This window comes from Hypanus sabinus, chromosome X2 (genome assembly GCF_030144855.1).
Source record: "Hypanus sabinus isolate sHypSab1 chromosome X2, sHypSab1.hap1, whole genome shotgun sequence".
Classification (NCBI taxonomy): Eukaryota; Metazoa; Chordata; class Chondrichthyes; order Myliobatiformes; family Dasyatidae; genus Hypanus; species Hypanus sabinus.
The window spans coordinates 30630737-30645724 of record NC_082739.1 but is presented as its reverse complement, the minus strand read 5'-3'; positions in this window follow the sequence as shown (position 1 = coordinate 30645724).

Genomic DNA, 14988 nt, shown 5'->3' with positions numbered 1-14988 from the left:
CATCATAGGCCAAGCCCTCCCCAACAACTTCAATGGAGAACTGCCAAAAGAAATCAGAATCCATCATCAAAGACCTCCACCGTCCAGGCAATGCCATCGGTACATAAGCCTTAGGTCCCACACCACCAGGTTCAGGAACAGATGTTATCCTACAACTATCAGGCTCCTGAAACAGCATGGATAACTTCAATCACCACTACTCTGAACTGATTCTATGACGTACAGACTCACTTTCAAGGACTCTTGTTTTCAGTACTTTGTTATTTTTTACAATTTGTCTTTTCAAAGCTTGCAGAGAGATTTAGGCCAATTAGAAGAGTGGGCTGAATGATGGCAGATGGAGTTTAATGCTGATAAGTGTGAGGTGCTACATTTTGGTAGGAATAATCCAAATAGGACATACATGGTAAATGGTAGGGCATTGAAGAATGCAGTAGAACAGAGTGATCTAGGAATAATGGTGCATAGTTCCCCGAAGGTGGAATCTCATGTGGATAGGGTGGTGAAGAAAGCTTTTGGTATGTTGGCCTTTATAAATCAGAGCATTGAGTATAGGAGTTGGGATGTAATGTTAAAATTGTACAAGGCATTGGTAAGGCCGAATTTGGAGTATTGTGTACAGTTCTGGTCACCGAATTATAGGAAAGATAATCACAAAATAGAGAGAGTACAGAGAAGATTTACTGGAATGTTTCCTGGGTTTCAGCACCTAAGTTACAGGGAAAGGCTGAACAAGTTAAGTCTTTATTCTTTGGAGCGTAGGAGGTTGAGGGGGGACTTGATAGAGGTATTTAAAATAATAAGGGGGATAGATCAAGTTGACATGGATAGGCTTTTTCCATTGAGAGTAGGAGAGATTCAAACAAGAGGACATGATTTGAGAGTTAGGGGGCAAAAGTTTAAGGGTAACACGAGGGGGAATTTCTTTACTCAGAGAGTGGTAGCTGTGTGGAATTAGCTTCCAGTAGAAGTGGTAGAGGCAGGTTCGGTATTGTCATTTAAAGTAAAATTGGATAGGTATATGGACAGGAAAGGAATGGAGGGTTATGGGCTGAGTGCGGGTCAGTGGGACTAGGTGAGTGTAAGTGTTGGCACGGACTAGAAGGGCTGAGATGGCCTGTTTCCGTGCTGTAATTGTTATATGGTTATATGGTCTTTTGCACGTTACTTGTTTGTCTTCATTTGTTTATGTAGAGTTTTGCATGAAATTCTATTTTTTTCCTGTAACTGCCTGCAAGAAAGTAAATCTCAAGGCAGTATATGGTAACATGTACATACTTTGAAAATAAATCTACTTTGAACTTTGAAAACTCCTGCAGGCCGTGTAGTGAAGACAGTATTGTTAGAGTCAGAATTGTAGACCAGAATGTTGACCCACAGCCAACAAAGGACCAGCAATACATTTCCCAGTCAGGGTGTATCTCAGAGGGGAGCCTAAAAGTGATGGTGACCTCCCTACCTGCAGCCCTTCTCCTCTGTGGGAGAGGCTGCAGTTCTGAGAGATGGTGGGGTGCTGCCGGAGTATCCTGGGCAAACAACTGCAGAGCCTTTTGTAGATGTCCTGCAGCATCTGTACACATGGAGAATAATGTTTAGGACGGTAGACAGGGTGTCAATGACCCAGAACAGACAGATTGGTCGGCAAAGAATTTGCCCTGATATTGTAATATGTGTTAATCAGAGAGCTGGGCCACTGATGTCCTCTCTCTCCTCCTCCATTTGGGAAGGTGGCCTTTCTTGTGAATTCTAATGTACAGCCAGCCAGAAGCACGTTGTTGTACATTTCCAGCATCCAATGCCACAGAGCTAAGTACAAGGTTGGGTTGTACATGCCAGGAAAGAATAGACTGACTTCGTCAGCTTGATCATGGTCAATGGCTTACCAGACTCCCCGACTCACTATCATCTGATATCTCCCGATAGAGAAGGGCCATGCTTGTAATGTCCAGAATACATAGCACAGCAGAGAAAGGCTGACAGATCCTTGGTATTTTTGCCTGTGAGTACAATACTGATCCAATGTCTTCCTACTTTTGGCACAGCTCCTGCTGTGAGTCTTTCTGAAGAAGCATGAGCACGCATCATCCCACCCCACAAAGCGGACTCGGGATCAAAGGGTGATACCGGAGGAATCCAAGGCGCCCCTCTGCAAAACCCACCCCCAAACTCTTGCAGAAGAAGCAGATCCATGTTCTTTCCTGGAGATGACACATCGCTTTCCCAGCATGAAGGATCTCTTGATGCTCCCTTTAAATTTTTTCCACTCATGCTGTGTAGAATAAAAGAAAGGATTCATGATTCTCCATCTTAGACTCTCTTCAAGTTCCTGGATGCTTCCTGGGAACAATGGTTTAGAGCTCAGCTTGCACAGCCCCCTGGTAACCCTAGGTCTCCTGCAGCTAACAGTCAGTCAGCAGGATGTGAGCATGATTTTGGTTGGTTTAACGCTGAGATCTTTGGACAGGAAAAGAAACGCTCCTCCAGACCACATTCCCAGCATTCCTAGACCCAGAGTATTGTCATAGTGCTCCATCTGCAGGCTCTTGAAGACATTACATGTTTACACTTTGACGACTCCAACTTAAGACTTCCAAATTGTTGCCTGATCTGCTGATACCTTCAGGATGTCCTAGTCACAGTAGGAGCTATAGGAAGACAGTCAAAACAGTCATCCTTTCCTGAGAAATGTAGCATGCATGTTTGTGACAAAGATTCATTACCCCACCCCCACTATGCTGTTACCACCACCCACTTCTTACCAAACCCCACCACTCCACCTCCTCACCCTGCATCTTTCTGCACTGTCCCCAGGTCCCTTCATTCCTTTAATGTCCAGAAACCTATCCATCTCCATTTTGAATGGAGCTAATGTCTAAACTGTTACAGTCCTGTGAAACAAGAGAATTCAGAAGATTCACAACCTTTGGAGTGAAGGAACTTTTCCCCATCTCAATTTTAAATTGCTAACCCAGTCCAAAGTGTGTCTCTGATCCCTGAACAGGAAACACCTTCTCAAACCTCTCATTCTTCTGAACTCTCCATTAAAAATCTCCTCATAGGGCAAACTCACCATCCCTGGTTCCAGGATGATGCCGAGTTGGAGCCCTGTTTTTTAAATTATTTTAAATTTTTTTAGATGTGTAAGTATGGTTTTAGGGGCAGAGGGGGGTGATAGAGGTCAGGATAGAGTTCAGGGACAGGAATGTGCAGGAATTAGAGGTCAGGCTGGAGTCTACTGTAAGTCTCCACTCTGCATTCGAAAACCAGCGACACAGACTTGGGATATCTGTCGGATGTTGGATGTTAGACCAGCAGAGAGTGGATGAGGGCCCCCCATCCCAACGCCCAGCAGTCAGCGAGCTGTCAGTGGGTTCTGGAGTCTGAGTTCTGTGTAAGCAGGACAAAAATGCTCTGATAACTCAAGAATCAGCGAGTCCGTAGTTCCATAGTTCAAGGCCTAATGTTCGGTGAATGCCATGTCCTAGGATAAGTGCCAAGGATCGAGGCCTGAGGGTCGAATTGGAAGTCTGGCAGTTGAGGCCTGTTTACTAGAGCCAAGCCTGTGAATCTCTGTGAATCTGCTGGAGAGGGTGAAGCCCAGTGTCTGCAGGCCTGAATCTGAGTTTGCTGGAGGCCTGTTCTGGGGTTAAAAGACTGTGCATGTGCATGGGTGGAATGCGAAATGGGGCTTGTTTTTGCTGTTGTTGTTTTGTTGCTTGTTGCGTCCTGTGTGGTTCTGCCGAGCATTGTGGGCATGCTATGTTGACACCAGTAAGTATGGCAACACATTGCAGGCTGCCTCCAGTACCCTCGGATGTTTCAACATACTTGTGACAAATAAACTTGAATCTTGACCAGTCTAGCGATCTTTCTCGCACTTCCCATCTGGCAAGTGCATCCTTTCTCAGAGAAGGAAACCAAACCTGTGCTCAGCACTCTGAGTGTTGCCAAGACCCTATGCCCCTGTATTTCAAACCTCTCATAATAAAAGCAAACATAATATTTGCTTTCTTTATTGTTACAGCTGCATTTTGGCCTCCTGTGATCAATGTACAAGCACAACCTTGGACATAAACTTTGCCCAGTCTCTCAATATTTAACATTTATTGTGCCTTTCTGTTATGTTTACCAGCAGAGATGAGATAATATTTTTCCACATTAATTTCCACCTGCTATGTACTCAAATACTTAGTTTGTCCATATCCTCCTCCCTATTTATAATTTGAAACTATGACTTTGGATTTTGATGTGGATTGTGAGTTGCTGGGGCCCAAGCATAATCTCTGCAGAATCTCACTAGTATAGCCTAATATCTGTTTATTCCTGCTCTTTGCTTTGTGTACAATAACCAAGTATCAGTCTATTCTGCACATTACTGCCACTTCCATACTTTCTAACTTTGTTGATCAAACTCCTATGAGAGATTTTATGAAAATCTCCCAAAAATCATAGCATCCACTGTTTCTCTCTTCTCCATCTTACCAGTCACATGCTCAAAGATCACCAACAGATTAATCAAACATAAATTTCCCTTCATACTGTAAATCCATCCTGACTATGCTCAATCCTAGTCTTCTTCAAAGTATTCTGTTGTTACATCCTTTGTTCCAGATTCCAGCACTTCTCACCACTAATGATTGGCTAGTTGTCAGATATTCCCTGGATTCTCTCTCTTTCCTTTGTTACATTTGCTATTCTTGTTACATGTGCAGACTCCACAAGAGTTAGGAAGATGACAACCAGAGGATCCATTGCCTCTGAAACCATTTTATTCTGGGGTGGAGATCATCCACATCCTTGGGATTTATCCATTTTCAAGTACATCAACTTTTCTGGTGCTATGCTTTGATTTATACATTATTTATTCAGTTCCTTATTCTCACTAATTGGTTGATTCTGCAATGTAGCTGATAGGTTTATTGCTTTGTCTTCCATGAAAACAGATGTACAGTAATTGTTTAATCCCTCTGCCTTCTTGTTTCCCATTCTGTGTTTCTGTTCTATGTTCTGTCCATAAGAAACCACACATCCCTCGCTGATCTGTTCCTTTCTAAATGCCCAAAGATGTCTGTAACTTTTCTTTTACCTTTCTCTCTTCTTTTTCATTCTCAATTTTTTCACCCTGTTTTAAATGATAAAATGTTACCATTGTTGGTAAAAACTTTATAACTCTTTTTCTTGGATTTAACACTATATTTAATTTCTTTAATTTCTTTAGTCATCCACAGATGAATCACTTTTCTAATATGTTTTTGTGCCTGATGTGATTTTTTTGCACCTTTCTTTAAACACCTTTCACTGCATTCTCCAAAACAACATAGATAATCTCTGAAAGCTCTTCAGAGCTTTCTTTGTTGGGATTTACAACCCTATTTTGCACTGCATTACATAATTTCAAACTCAATTCTATCATATTGTTGTTAAGACCCCCACAGGCCTTGACATGAAGATTACTGATGACCCATTTCTCATTTCACAACATGAAATCCAAAATGCCTTTTCCATTACAGGTTCCTCAACATATTCTACTCAAAATTCATCTTGAGTACTTTCCATGAACTCAATTTCCATTTTAGAGCTGCAAATTTGATTTGACCCAGACATGCATACGGCAAGACTCCCATGATCACTGTATTACTCTTTCATACACACCTCAAATTTCCTCATTTCTCTCACAATCAACATTGTTAATAATTCATACTGATGTTTTCTGCCTTATTACTTAGCCCACATGTGGTGGCTTTAATTGTTCATGGTGATCCGTCAAGACAAGATCATTTCTCAACACTGCACAGATCTCCTTCTTCATTAATCACTCCACCCCAGCCCACTTCCCATGTTGCCTGTCATTCCTGACTATGGAATACCCTGGAATATTTTGTTCCTGACTTTAGTTCACCCTGCTGGCATGATTCCCTAAGGGCACAGGGGATTTATCTGTACCATTAATTAATTTGTAAATGCTGTGAGCTTTAATTTTGTCACTAATAGTTTTCTGTACTTTAACAGTTACATTAATTTTTGCTGCCTGTTTACTTTGCTTATTGCCTTTCTAATTTCCCATTCTTGATTCCTCTCTCTTCTGAATTCCTTTCTCGGTTCCTTTAAAGGAGGTTATTGGTGGTAGAAATGAGTTTGGAGAGTAATGGTGGAAGTGGACTGCTCTGTTCAGACAAGAATGTCCTAGAGGTGAAGAGAGAATGTTCTCCATGGTGAAGCTGGGACCAAGAGAGCAGAAATTGAAAGAGTGAAGGAGGGCACAGAAGGTGTGACAGGTGTAACCAGGAAGGAACAACGTTTGGAGAGAAAGGTATGTTCTGTTGACAAAAGCCGACTGAAACAACAGGCCAGCCCTGACACTTGTGGAGCCTGGGGGAGAGGCAGGAGAAGGTTATGCAAAGGGAACTGTGGGCCTGGAGATGTGGAGAGAAGATTTCTTAAGGACAGGTGGTCAATTTGATGTAGTCTGCAGAGTATAACTTTCAGTTGGAATGCATTCGACTGAAGAAAAAAACTTTTCATTCCACACTTGAGATGTTCCAGGAAAGCACAGCAGCCGGGCTGGGCTGCAGGTAAAACTGAAATGCAGGACCTTGAGACCCCCACTTCCTACCACCATCCTGGCTAATATAGAGTCTCTGGAAAATAAAGCTAAAGACCTCTGAGCAAGATTACAGTCCCCGAGGTACATCAGAGACTGCGGTGTTCTTCACTTCACAGAGACACGGCATCTGGACACAGCGCTGCAGCTCAGGAGCTTCACATTCCACTGCATGAACTGGGCATAGCATCAGATAAAGGCAGAGGCGGTCACAGTTGTTTCATGATTAACTCATCGCAGTGCACACACATGGCAGTTCTGTCTCCATCCTGCTCCCTTGACCTGGAAAATCTGGCATTCAAGTGTCATTCATCAAGACCTGTGTGGATGAGTGTTCTTTTGAGAAGATACCAGATGTACCAAAACCAAGAGTGTTGAATGAACCAGAAGATTCGCTGTCTGTTGAGGGCTGGATTCTGTGCTGTTTAAAGACAGTGATCCAGAACTCTACAAGAAGTCCAGGTATAATCTACAGAGGGCTATCTTAACAGCAAAAAAGTAATTCTGAGTGAAGTTAGAGATGAAATTGAATGATATCAGCACTGGCAGAGTTTGCAGGCAAAACCTAACATCATACACTCAGTGACCACTTTACCAGGTATACCTGTACACCTACTCATTATTGCAAATATCTGATAGGCCAATCATGTGGCAGCAAGTCAATACATAGAAACATGCAGACACAGTCAAGGGGCTCAGCTGTTCAGACCAAACATCAGAATGTGGGAGAAATGTGATCTAAGTGACTTTGACAGTAGAATAAGTATTGGTGCCAGACAGGGTGGTTTGAGTATCTCAGAAACTGCTGATCTCCTGGGATTTTCATGCACAACAGTCTCTAGAGGTTCACAGAGAATGGTCAGAATGGTGAGAAAAACAAAAATCATCCAGTGAGCGGCAGTTTGGTGGGTGAAAATGCCTCGTTAATGAGAGAGTTCAGAGGTGAATGGCCAGACTGGTTCAAGCTGACAGGAAGGCAACAGTAACTCAAATAACCACGCATTACAACAGCAGAAGAACATCTCCGAATGCACAACAGATCGAACCTTGAAGTGGATGGGGTTACAGCAGCAGAAGACCATGAACATACACTCAGTGGCCACTTTATTAGGTACTGGAGGTACCTAATAAAGTGGCTACTGTGTGTAAATGGTTGTGTTGCTTCACTCCCCAATGAGCTCAACACCTCTTATGCACACTTTGAATGGGAGAATAAAACACACCTCTGCGATTACTATCACCCATTTGCATTCAGTTCTACAGTGATGATAAGCGTTGAGAGGTTGATCATGGCCTGAATCAACTCCTGCCTATGCAAGAACATGGTCCTGTTACAATTTGCCTATTGCCACAACAGGTCTACAGGGGATGAAATCTCACTGGCTCTCTACTCAGTCTTGGAGCATCTGGACAACAACAATTCCTACGTCTGTTAGGGTCCGGTCCGGAGCCCACCTTCCGGGTCTTGCTCCGGTCTGCGGACTCCGGGCCTTGCAGCCAGCCCTCCTGTCACACAGAGCCATTGGATCATCTTGGCTTAAGGAGGTACACCTGTTGCCTATTAGGGGGCAGGTGTTTATAAGGGGCTCGGGGACTGAGCCTAGTTGTGGGGTTGTCCTGCTCTGAAGCTGGTTTAACTTGTTTTGTATCTGGACTGTTGGCTCTGAATCCTGTCTGTACCTGTTTTGCCTGCTCTGGATCCAGTTCTACCCTGGTTGCTGCCCTGCCTGGAATCCTGTTCTACCCTGGTTGCTAGCCTGTTCTGTATATGCTCTATCTGGTTGGTCTTGTTCCCCTGCTTCTATCCTGTGTGCTGGTCCTGCTGTTCTGCCTTATTTGCCTTGCCTGTGCTGTTGGTTGCCTTTACCAATGTACCTGGTGTAGCATGGCAATCCTGCTGCTCACCCTGGACCCAGCTTCCTTCTGATCCCTTACCTCTGTTGGGCAGATCTGGCTGGACTGCTGCTACCTGGTGGGGGTTCTACCCCTCCCTACCCATTGCCTCTGTTGGGCAGCTCTGGCTGGACAGCTGCTGCCTGGTGGGGGTTCTGCCCTTCCCACCTATTGCTCCCTAAGGGTTGTGCTGTGCATCTGCCCATGGGTCTGTGCCTTGCCCAGGCCTCTGTGTTTTCTGCCTGGGATCTATGCGGCCCGCCCTAAGGACTCCTACCCTTTCCTCCCCGTGGGTTGTGCCCCGCACCTGCCCAGGTGTCTGCGCCTTGTCCAGGCCCCCTGTGTTTCTGCCTGGGAGACAGCCCCGCCTGGGATCCATGCGGCCCGCCATGAGGGATCCCCCTGCCCTGCCTCGAACTCACTCTGGGATCCAGCCCCACCTGCCTTGCCCCTTGCATGCCATGGCATCCCCATCCTGTCCTACCACTAGTACTTCAGTGTCTGCGTCCTGCACTTGAGTCTAACCCTGCCCCCGTTCCTGACATCAGTCTGCTGTTTACTGATCACAGCTCAACATTCAACACCATAGATCCCTCAGCACTAATAAACAAGCTTCAAAACCTGGGCCTCTGTACCTCCCTCTACAACTGGATCTTTGACTTCTTTATTGGGAGACCACTGTCAGTGTAGATTGGAAATAACATCTCCTCCTCAGAGCCAATCAACTTTGGCACACCTCATGCTTAGCCCACTGCTCTAATCTCTCTATATCCATGTCTGTGTGGCTAGGCAGAGAGCAAATGCCATCCTTAATTCATCAATGATATCACTGTTGTTGGCAGAATCTCAGATGGTGATTAGGAACCATAGGGAAGTGAGATAGAATGGCTGGTTGAGTGGTGTCACTACAGCAACCTTGCATTAGTAAGACAAAGGAATTAACTGTGCATCTCAGGAAGGGAAAGCCAAGGGAAGATGCATCAATCCTCATCGAGGGATTGGCAGTGGAAAGGGTGAGCAGTTTCAAGTTTCTGAGTGACCTATCCTATCCCAGACCCAGCATATTGAAGCAATTACAAAGAAGGCATAGGAGTGGCTATATTTCATTAGAAATTTGAGGAGATTTGGTATGCCACCAAAGACTCTGGCAAGTTTCTATACACGGAGAGCATTCTGACTGGCGCATCACTCTTTGGTGTGGAAGTGCTAATGGATAGGATTGCAAAAATCTGCAGAGTGATGTAAACTCACCCAGCTCCATCATGGCCACGAACCTCCCCACTACAGAGGCTATCTTCAAAAGGCGATGCCTCAAGAAGGCAGCATCCATCATGAAGGACCCTGACCATCAAGGACATGCCCTCTTCTCATTACTACCATCATATAGGAAGTACAGGAGCCTGAAGTTGAACTCGAGGTTTTAGGAACTGTTTCTTCCCCTTCGCCATCAGATTTCTGAACAGTCCATGAACACTAGCTCAATATTTTGCTCTCTTTTGCACTATAAGACATTGGTGAGGCCTAATTTGGAATACTGTGTGCAGCTTTGGTCACCTACCTACAGGAAAGATGTAGTATGGATGAAAGAGTACAGAGAAAATTTACATTGGATGTTGCCAGGACTGAAGGACCTGAGTTATAAGGAAAGACTGAATAAGTTAGGACTTCATTCCTTGGAACCTAGCAGATTGATGGGAGATTTCACAGAGATATGCAAAATTATGAGGGGTACAGATGGGGTAAATGCAAGCAGGCTTTTTCCACTGAGGTCATGGGTTGGGGTGAAAGGTGAAAAGTTTAAGGGGAAGATGAGGGGAAACTTTTTCACTCAGAGGGGTGGCAAGAGTGTGGAATGAGCTGCCAGTGCAAGTGGTGCATGCGAGCTCAATTCCAACTTCTAAGAGAAGTTTGGATAGAAACACGGACAGTAGGGTATGGAGGGGCTATGGTCCCAGTGCAGGTCAATGGGAGTAGGCAATTTAAATGGTTCAGCACAGACTAGATGGGCCAAAGGGCCTATTTCTGTACTGTACTTTTCTATGACTCTATGACTATTTGTTTTTTTTAAATATTTTCCTATTGTAATTTGTAGTGACTTCTATGTATTGAACTGTACTGCTCTTGCAAAACAACAAATTTCATGACATACGTCAGTGATAATAAACTTGATTGTAAATTCTAATTCTGATTCAGAGTAGATGCAGGAATATTTCCACCAGGTGAGGTTTTGAGAACCAAGGGTCGCAGTCTCAAAACAAAGATAAGAAAAAAATATCTTCATCCAGAATGCAGTGAACCTCTGTTAATTTTCTGCATAAAAGGAACATCATTCAGTGCATTTCATGAGAGAGGTAAATGGATTTTTTGGTATCAGGGAAGTCAAGGCATATAGAGCTTGCGCAGCAGAGGCATAGTAACAGTTCAACCAAGGTCTTACTGAATGGTAGAGCAGATACAAGAGGAGGAATGGCCCACTCCTAATTCTATTTCTTCTGCACTTGTATCTTTGGATTGTTGGTCCAGGACTTGAGTTGCTGGTCTGGTAATTTTGCCATTATATCACTAATTCTCTTCTATCGTTTATTGATTATTTGAGCTCAGCTCCATCACAATCAGCAACAGGAGAAGCATGGACCTTATTTCTCTGTGCTGTCCCATGGATTGTACTCAGTTGCGAAAGGTTGGATTAATCATGGAGTTTCATCAAAAATATCAACATGGCACAATGAACATAAAAATGTATTGTCAATCAGAAAAAGCTGCTTGCATGGATAACTTCAGCTCATTATGCCACATTCTGGATGCTAATTCTAAGCAGCCTGATGTGAGGTGACTGTCTCAGCATTTCATCTGGGAATTTCATAGTGCTGCCTCTACCTGATCAGGCCATCGATATTCCAGCCATGTGGCTGGCTTCTCTCTATTACTGAGCAGAAATAACACATCTCAGTGTTACCTCACCCAACGGCAGAGCTGCTTGTACAGACATCAATTGTCTGCAAAGAATGTTGGAGTCCTGATGATGTACATCAAGGATGTCCTGCATTTACATCTTACAGGGCTGGAGGGATTGGGTCAAAGAAAACAGTCAAATAGGTTAGGACTTTATTCCTTGAAGTGCAGGAGAATGAGGAGAGACTTGACAGAGATATACAAAATGATGAATACGAGAAAGCTTTATCCCCTGAGGTTGGGTGAGACCACAACCAAAGGCTGCATGTTTGGGGTGAAAGGTGAAGTATATAAGGGGAATCTGGGGGAGAACTTCTTCAAATGCTAGTGAGAGTGTGTAACGAGCTTCCAGCAGAAGTGGTGGATGCAGGTTCAATTGTAACATTTACAAGAAGTTTGGATAAGTGCATGGATGAGAGGGGTATGGAGTGCTATGGTCCAGGTTTAGGTAGATAGGCCAAAGCAGAAAAACAGGTAAGCACAAACTAGATGGGCTGAAGGGTCTGATTCTATGCTTTATGACTCTGTGACCATTTCTTCTCAGTTATAACACAACAAGCCCCACTGTGGTTATTCTCAGGAAAATAGCTACGTAATTATTTGGCATCTCTGATCTTGTCTCAGAAACATCAGCAGGCAGGGGGGACCTTTGGAAAGACCAGAAATCAACTGGGAGTGACTCCAGATGCAAAAATCATGCTTTGTTTTCTATAGAAACACAACAAAATGTATTAGCGTTATCAACAAAAAGACAAGTAGTCGACTTCGTCAAAGCTTGTTGTCAAAGAGAGCATCAGCAAGAGCTGCTGATGAGCTGTATCAGACCATAAGACCATAAAAGCAGAATTAGGCTGCTCCACCACTCTATTGTGGCTGATTTATTATCCCTCTCAACCCTATTCTCCTGCCTTCTTCCCATAACCTTTGACACCCTCACTAATCAAGAAACTATCAGCCTCCGTTTTCAATGGACCCAGTGGCTTGGCCTCCACAGCCAGCTGTGGCAATGAATTCCACAGATTCACCACCCTCTGGCTAAAGAAATTTCTGCTCATCTCTGTTTTAAAGGGACAACCCTCTACTCTGAGGCTGTGCCTTCTGGTCCTAGACTCCCCCATTGTAGGAAGTACCCATGGTGGACAATACACATCCAGAATCCCCTCCCCCACTGGGCTCCCAATTTTGTGGATTAACTGAAAGTTTCTAGGCTGAATTGATAAGTTTACATGTGGGGAAGGTGTGAAGATGAGAGAGCTGAGGTGGGAAATGGAGCTGGGCTACTGATCAGCCGGTATCTCAATTAAGCACAGGAGAAGCTCAATGTGCTGATGAGCTTTGACCTTCCTTCAGCATTATGGGTGCACCACATCCACCTCACCAGCCATCAGTGGTAGCACCGAGAATTCTGCTTCTACACTCTAGAGGATTGCATCTTTTCACGCTGCTTAGCTTCCAGACAACGAAGTGCTAGATATGGTGATAAGCACTGGCACAAGAAAATTCAGTCAGTCCAAAACTGGGGTTCACCTCTTCGGATATCATATGACCAGTGTATCAATGTACCATGGTGATGACTCTGGTCTGTCCAGGGACCTATTAGAATGTTGTTGACCTTCAGGTCCTACCACAGAATCACATAGTTATCCTGCACAGAAATGGTCCTTTTGGCTCAGCTGCCAAATGCCAATCAAGATTCCCACCTAAGCTCCCATTTGTGCAATTATTTGGTCCATATACCTCTAAACCTTCCTCATCTATCTACCTGTCCAAGTTCCTTTTAAATGTTATTGATATACCTGCCTCAGCCACTTCCTCTAACAGCTCATTCCATATATTGACCAACGTCTGGGTGAAAAATTTGCCCTTGAGGTTTATATTAAATCTTTCCCCTCTCAAATTAAACTTATGTTTTCTAATTTTTGATGTTACAACCCTGAAAAAAATCTCTGCACGTTAACCCTTTCTATGTCCCTCATGATTCCGTACCTCTGTAAGATTCCTTGTTCTATTCTCCAACGAAAACAGTCCCAACTTGCTCAACTTAGTCTCTAGTTGTTACATGGACTTGTAAGGTCCTGCTGTCTTTGATATCTACAGTGAGTTTCAAGGGTGAAAATGAACTTCAGTAATATTCGAGGCAGTGTCTGGAGTTCCAGCCATATTGCCCCATGTTGAGTGGTCAAACTCCCACAACTGTACCCAACCCAAAGTAAGCATTCTATGAGGCATAAGCCTCATAGACAAGCCACCAACCCCAACCTTCAGTGAGACTGAAGATTCACTGCACTATGTGAAAGAAGTTAAAACCTGTGACCATCAACACAAAGGAAGACTAGTTGGTAGGCTTGCTTGACTTCTCAGATGTCGGGTCAGCACTCGTGGTTGGTAAGTGTCTATTGGTGGCACTTTCTGGAACAAATATGGGATCAGTGCATTGAGTTAAATCATTGACTCTTGCTTGTTCCAATTGATGTACAGTTACACCTCACCTGCCATCAAAGTATGATGGAGAATGTTCAATTAAAAGTAACTTCCTTTCACTGGGACTCAGTTACTATTAGCATAATGAGGTTCAAGATCACCTAATGTAAAGAAATCCATGTTACACCTTGGACTGAAACTGTTGCGTTGACAAACGGTACCTGTAAGCCGACAGGAACACTATATGCTGAGTAGATGCTGTGCTGTTTTATCCAGGTAAGAACACCATATACTGAGTGTGAACAATATGAACTGCAGAGAATAGTCCTCAGAAGAACCCACTGACAATTGAATTTTCAATATCATTGCCTTGTTTCAAGTTAGACACTTCTGGCAGTTTGTATACAGATTGGTGGTTTTGTGATGAGCTCCCTACAGTTTCACTGAGATGGGGGTTGCATCTGTGAAGGTTTTGCCTCAGAGTTGCTAGGGAAAGGCGGGATCAAAGGATATAAAAGCAACGGTACCTGAACTCCAAGACTTAATGCAAGAAGAGCTGTGGTCTCAGAAGCTGGGGTGATTAAACAGGAGGAATTATTTCCCTGGTTGGGGAATGCAGGCATTAGAAAACACTCTACGCACAGGAACTGATAAAAACTACAACTCTTCCCCACAAGTGACATTTCAGCTATTTAATACAGTTGTGGTTAATCTGTGCCACATCTCCATGTTCCAATAGATTTTCCATTATCGAGCTATCCAATTCAGAAGCAAGGATCAGCAGCAGACCTATTGTTCATTTGCATTTGTGTTGGGTTCTGGCAAAGCCTTTGCACATCAGACCACATTTCCCAGAGAAAGAGATTGCTGGTTGCTGGCAGCTGTGCTTCAGGCTGAGAGAGCAGCAGTGGGAGCTGGGGTTTGAGATGTGTTCACTAATGTCATCGAACCACCTCCTGCCTCACACCCGTCCTGTGCGTGTGCGGCTCCTGATGTTAACACTGTGAGCTTTCTCAGCCTGCAGCCTGACTTCTGCATTTAGATCATCTCTCAACATCAGCCAACTTCCAGACCTGCCTTGTAAAACCTAGGTAGCTGTTATCACTAACAAGAGAAAATCT